The sequence below is a fragment of the Scyliorhinus torazame genome, chromosome 11, assembly GCF_047496885.1.
Source record: "Scyliorhinus torazame isolate Kashiwa2021f chromosome 11, sScyTor2.1, whole genome shotgun sequence".
Classification (NCBI taxonomy): domain Eukaryota; kingdom Metazoa; phylum Chordata; class Chondrichthyes; order Carcharhiniformes; family Scyliorhinidae; genus Scyliorhinus; species Scyliorhinus torazame.
This window is the reverse complement of record NC_092717.1, coordinates 152757152-152763987: the sequence shown is the minus strand read 5'-3', so window position 1 is coordinate 152763987 and position 6836 is coordinate 152757152.

The following is a 6836-nucleotide window of genomic DNA, read 5'->3' as shown; positions in this document are numbered from 1 at the left end:
TGTGCTCTAAATTCTGCATCCGGGAAGTCTGATGTGCCTTCTGGAGGCAGAGCGTGGACCCGCTGCACGAGGTGGAGAACCTTGCATGCCTCTGTGCCTAGCAGGCAGTCCTTTGATGATCCGACTATTTCAAATGACAGTGTGGCCGTATGTGTGTTGTGTGTCACCTGGAGCTGGCAGGATCCCATGGCCGGGATAACGTTTCCATTGGAGTCGGCCATTTTACAACGGGATGGCCGAATTGGTGGTCTGACCTTCATGGCGTAGAAGGCTGACCATGCTATGAGGTTGGCGGAGGCACCAGTGTCCAGACGGAATGTTATCGGTGGTCGGTTGACCGTTAGGGTGGCACACCATTCATCACCCAGATTGACACTGTTCACTTGCAACGGCTGGTGGGTCCTGCCTGGAGACATCCGGTTCTTTTCAGTGACCACAACACGGAAGGCGTCCCGGTCGTCTGTGTCACTGGTCTGGATATCGTCTGGGCACGACTCGTAGTAAGGAGGCTGAATGGTCCGCACGTCCCTGCGAGGTTGTCGGAATTGGGGAGCATTGGCAGGCTGAGCTGCTCAATAGCAGGCAGCGTAGTGGCCCATCTTGCCACAGCGGAGGCATTGTCGTTTTTTTCCGGACATTGCCGCTTTAAATGTGTGGCTCCGCAGTTGCTGCACGTCGTGACGTCATGGCGTTCGTTGCGCCATCGTGCATGCGCAGTTCGGTCTTGCGTCGAGCGCGCCTGCGCATCACGTCCCTCTGCGTCGACGTCTTTTTTGGCGCGCACAAACGCGGGAGGCCGCGGAAAGCGTGCGAAATGGCCGCCCTCGTCCGGGCCGCAGGCCGGGAGGAGCTCGATCGCCTGGACCCGTTCAGCCTCACAGGACGTCTGCCCTGCCGATCCGACTGCGTAGGACCCCTGCCGCGCCGATTCGGCTGCTTGAAATTGGGAGCAGCGGCTGGTCACGTTTTCATGAAGGACACAGGCTTCGATTGCGGAGGTTAGGGTGAGGCCTTTCATTTGAGGAGCTGGTGGCGTAGGGTGTCCGATGCGACCCCAAAAACAATCTGGTCCCGAATCATTGAATCGGAGGTGGCGTCGCAACCGCAGGACTGCGCGAGGACACGGAGGTGTGCAAGGAAAGATCGAAAAGGCACTACCCTTCCCTGCAGGCCTGTAAACAGCTTCCAGTGGATGCCGAGGTTTCCAGCGATCCGCAGCGCCTGCGGCGGGCTGATGGTGTCCATGGCGCAGGATGGCGGATTCCTGAGGATGCGTCGGTAGGTCTCACAGGTACTGGGTTCCAATCCTGGCACTATGTCGTGTTATGTTCTCTGCTACACAGACGAACCAACACGGTTGCGGAAGGTACAACTCAGTTTTATTACTAACAATATTTACAATGATAAACTGGTTACTGTGGTTCGTTCATTACCCTCTAACCTCTGGACCTAGCCCCAACACTACCTTGGAGAAGCACTCAGTACATGGTGAATGTCTGAGTCGCTTGCTGTGAGCTCTGTGACCAGAGCTGTCTCCTGCTGGAATGCTCCATAAGTGTCGTGTTCCCCATTTTATAGAGTGTGTGCTCTTGCTTGTGATTGGCTGTGATGTTGTGTGTATATTGATTGGCCCGTTGATCTGTCCATCAGTATGTATGTATGTTTGCACCATTATGTTTACCTGAATATCATGACACTCCCCAAACCCCCCTCTCTTCACCAGCACGCAACCTACCCAACCCCCCCCCCCCCTCTCCTCCCCGGCACGCAACCTCCCCAACCCCCCCCTCCCCCCTCCTCCCCGGCACGCACCCTCCCCAACCCCCCTCCCTCTCCTCCCCGGCACGCACCCTCCCCAACACCGCCCCCCCTCCTCCCCAGCACGCACCCTCCCCAACCCCGCCCCCTCTCCTCCCCAGCACACAACCGCCCCAACCCCGCCCCCTCTCCTCCCCGGCACGTAACCTCCCCAGCCCCGCCCCCCCCCGTCATCCCCAGCACACACCCTCCCCAACCCCCCTCCCTCTCCTACCCGGCACGCAACCACCCCAACCCCGCCCCCCCTCCACCCCGGCACGCACCCTCCCCAGCCCCCCCTCCTCCCCAGCACACAACCTCCCCAAACCCGCCCCCTCTCTTCCACAGCACGCAACCTCCCCAACCCCCCCCTCTCCTCCCCTGCACACACCCCCCCCAACCCACCCTCCACTCCTCCCCGGTATGCACCTCCCCAGCCCCCGCCCCCCCCCCCCCCACCCGGCACGCACCCTCTCCAACCCGCTCCCTCTCCTCCCTGGCACGCAACCTCACCAGCCCCACCCTCCTCCCCGGCACGTACCCTCCCCAACCCCCCCCCTCTCCTCCCTGGCATGCACCCCTCCCAACCCCACCCCCCCACTCCTCCCCGGTATGCACCTCCCCAGCCCCCCCCTCCACCCCGGCACGCACCCTCCCCAGCCCCCCTCCTCCCCAGCACACAACGTCCCCAACCCCGCCCCCTCTCCTCCACAGCACGCAACCTCCCCAACCCCCCCCCTCTCCTCCCTGGCATGCACCCCTCCAACCACACCCTCCCACTCCTCCCCGGTATGCACCTCCCCAGCCCCCCCCTCCACCCCGGAACGCACCCTCCCCAGCCCCCCCTCCTCCCCAGCACACAACCTCCCCAACCCCGCCCCCTCTCCTCCACAGCACGCAACCTCCCCAACCCCCCCCTCTCCTCCCCTGCACGCCCCCACCCCAAACCCCCCCCCCCCCCACTCCTCCCGGTACGCACCTCCCCAGCCCCCCCCCCGGCACGCACCCTCCCCAACGCCCCCCCCTCCTCCCCAGCACACAACCTCCCCAAACCCGCCCCCTCTCTTCCACAGCACGCAACCTCCCCAACCCCCCCCCCCTCTCCTCCCCGGCACGCACCCACCCCAACCCCGCCCCCCCTCCACCCCGGCACGCACCCTCCCCAACCCCGCTCCCCCTCCACCCCGGCACGCACCCTCCCCAGCCCCCCCTCCTCCCCAGCACACAACCTCCCCAACCCCCCCCCTCTCCTCCCCGGCACACACCCTCCCAACCCCCCTCCCTCTCCTCCCCGGCACGCACCCTCCCTAACACCCCCCCCCCCTCCTCCCAGCACTCACCCTCCCCAACCCTGCCGTCCCTCCTCTCCAGCACACAACCACCCCAACCCCGCCTCCTCCCCTCCCCGGCACGCAACCTCCCCAACCCCCCTCCCTCTCCTCCCCGGCACGCACCCACCCCAACCCCGCCCCCCCTCCACCCAGGCACGCACCCTCCCCAGCCCCCCCTCCTCCCCAGCACACAACCTCCCCAAACCCGCCCCCTCTCCTCCACAGCACGCAACCTCCCCAACCCCCTCCCTCTCCTCCCCGGCATGCACCCTCCCCAATCCCGCCACTCTCCTCCCTGGCACGCAACCTCCCCAACCCCCCCCCCCACTCCTCCCCGGTATGCACCTCCCAGCCCCCCCCCCCCCCTCCCCGGCACGCACTCTCCCCAACCCCGCTCCCCCTCCACCCCGGCACGCACCCTCCTCAGCCCCCTCTCCTCCACAGCATGCAACCTCCACAACCCCCCCCTTCTCCTCCCCGGCACGCACCCTCCCCAACCCCGCTCCCCCTCCACCCCGGCACGCACCCTCCCCAGCCCCCCCTCCTCCCCAGCACACAACCTCCCCAACCCCGCCCCCTCTCCTCCACAGCACGCACCCTCCCCAACCCCGCCCCTCTCCTCCCCTGCACGCACCCCCCCCAACCCGCCCCCACTCCTCCCCAGTACGCACCTCCCCAGCGCCCCCCCCCCCGGCACGCACCCTCCCCAACCCCCCCTCCCCGCCCCCCTCCCCAACCCCCCCCCCTCCTCCCCGGAACGCACCCTCTCCATCACATACCCTCCCCAACCCCCTCCCCAGCCCCTCCCACCCTGGCACGCACACTCCAACGGTTCCTGCGATCCCCCCCCCACCACCTGCAGCCGTGCCGTCACTTCTCCGGCGGCCGCCCCACGTCGGCCCCTACCTCTGCGCTGGCCGGCATCAACCAGCACGATTGGTTGACGCCGTTAAATAGGTGGTTTGATTTACGCCAGCGTGACCTGTGGTCGCGTCGGTGGGACTTCGGCCCCTCCGGCCTGGAGAATTGGGTCGGCCCCCGGGGCCCATTGCTTTGCGCCCGATCTCGACATTCTCCGAGGCGCGCAGCACGATTCACGTCGGAGAATATCGCGGGGCAGCCAGGCGGGATTTACGCCACCCCCCCCGGCGATTCTCCGACCCGCCGGGGGGTAGGAGAATCCCGCCCCTGTTCATATTTCTCCAGGAGTTGATGTAGGTTGTTCTTGAACTCAACTAGTTGATTTACTGCTCCTCAGTTGCCAAGGCCAATGTGAAGGGGCCAACTCCGCTTTGCTTCTACTTTCACCATAATGCATCCTTGTAATGATACACACCTCTTCTGTGTATGTCCTTCGGATCACGGGCGTCATTCTCCGACCCCCCAGCGGGTCGGACAATGGCCGTTGGCCGCCGTGAATCCCGACCCCGCCGGTTGCCGAAGTCTCCGAAGGGAGAAAAGTCGGCGGGGCGTTAATGGCGCCGCTGCCGCGGAGAATGTCACGGGTCTGCGCAAGGCAGCCGATTTTCGGCCTGCCGATATTCTCCCTTCCGGATGGGCCGAAGTCCCGTCGACGTGATGACCGTTCACGTCAACGTAAATTAAACCTCCTTTTCATCGGCGTGACCCTGTGCTCCAGGTTCACGCCGACCAGCGTGGAGGTGAGTGACGGCCTGGGGGGTTGGCTCTGGGCAGGCGATGGTGTGGCCGCAGTCTGAATGTGTGAGGAGAGGTGTGTCTCGGGTTGTGTGTGTGTGCGGCGGGGGGGGGGGGGGGGCGGTGGTTAGAGTGGGCTGGGCTCCGGGGGAGTGCCGGGAGGGGGGTCCGTGCCGGGGAGGGGGATGGGGGATCCGTGCCGGGGAGGGGGAGGGGGGATGGGGGGGGGTCCACGCCGGGGAGGGGGATGGGGGGTCCATGCCGGGGTGGAGGTTGGGGGGGGGTCCGTGCCGGGGAGGCGGATGGGGGGTCCATGCCGTGGTGGAGGTTGGGGGGGGTCCGTGCTGGGCAGGGGGATGGGGGGGTCCGTGCCGGGGACGGGGATGGGGGGGTCCGTGCCGGGGAGGGGGATGGGGGGGGGGGTCCGTGCCGGGGTGGAGGTTGGGGGGGGGGGGTCCGTGCCGGGGAGGAGGATGGGGGGGTCCGTGCCGGGGAGGGGGATGGAGGGTCCGTGCCGGGGTGGAGGTTGGGGGGGGTCCGTGCCAGGGAGGGGGGATGGGGGGGTCCGTGCCGGGGTGGAGGTTGGGGGGGGGGTCCGTGCCGGGGAGGGGGATGGTGGGGGGTCCGAGCCGGGGAAGGGGATGGGGGGGTCCGTGCCGGGGTGGAGGTTGGGGGGGGCTCCGTGCCGGGGAGGGGGATGCGAGGGCAAGTGAGTTGGTCCACCTGGCCAGGTGCCAGCCTCCAACAGTTGGACCCATGCGGCCCATGCCACCTGGCTGGAGGGAGGAGGGGATATGGGCAATGATGACATGTCGTCGATCCCCTCCCCCCCACCACGCCGTCATGTTTTCCGATCATCCAGCGATGTTGGCCGCCATGGCGGCAGCCGCTAATGTCTATGTTGCCCTGGATGAGGAGGAGGAGCGTGCCAGAGAGGCGGCGCAGGCTGCCGCAGAGGGACAGGCGGCAGCCGCCCAGGCTGGAGGGACACCTGACCGACAGGACGAGGAGGGGGAGGAGGACGCCGCGGCCCCACGGCAACGGAGGCACCCGAGGGCGCCCCATGTGTACCGGCCCCGGCAGTCATACCAGGACATCACGGACCGGGAATGCAGGAGGAGACTCCGGATGAGGCGGGAAACCGTGGCACACATCTGCCACCTGCTGGCACACCTGTCACCGCGTGGCACTGGCGGGGGACACCCTCTCCCCGTGTCCGTCAAGGTTACGGTGGCCCTGAACTTTTATGCAACGGGGTCATTCCAGGCACCGAGTGGGGACCTGTCCGGCATATCGCAGACATCGGTGCACCGGTGCATCCGGGCAGTGACAGATGCCCTATATGCCATGGCGCACCGCTACATCCGCTTCCCCGTGGACCGGGCCAGCCAAGATGCCCGGGCCGTGGGCTTCTCTGCTGTGGCCGGGTTCCCCATGGTCCAGGGCGCGATTGATGGGATGCACGTCGCCGTGCGGCCACCTGCAGATAACAGGGCCGTGTTCACCAATAGGAAGGGGACCTATTCGATGAACGTACAGGTGGTCTGCGACCACCGCATGATGATCCTGCACGTCTGCGCCCGTTACCCAGGCAGTGTACACGACTCATACGTGTTGTCGCGGTCATCCATCCCCGGCATGTACGAGGGACGCCATCCCCGGCTGAGGGGCTGGTTGCTGGTTGACAGGGGCTACCCATTGCGATCGTGGCTGATGACGCCTATACGGAGGCCACGCAAGGAGGCGGAGAACCGCTACAATGATGCCCATGTGGCGACAAGGAGAGTGATCGAGAGGTGCTTTGGCGTGCTGAAGATGCGTTTCAGGTGCCTGGACCTCTCTGGGGGCGCCCTCCAGTATCGGTCAGATAGGGTCGGCCGCATCATTGCGGTGTGCTGCGTCCTGCACAACATAGCCCAGCAGAGGGGCGATGTGCCGCAGGCAGAGGAAGGCGGAGTGGAGGAGCAGCAGGAAGAGGCGCAGTCCTCCCCAGATGAGGGGGATGGGGGTAATGGTCAGGGCAGACGGGGTAGACACAGGCGGGTGGCTGTC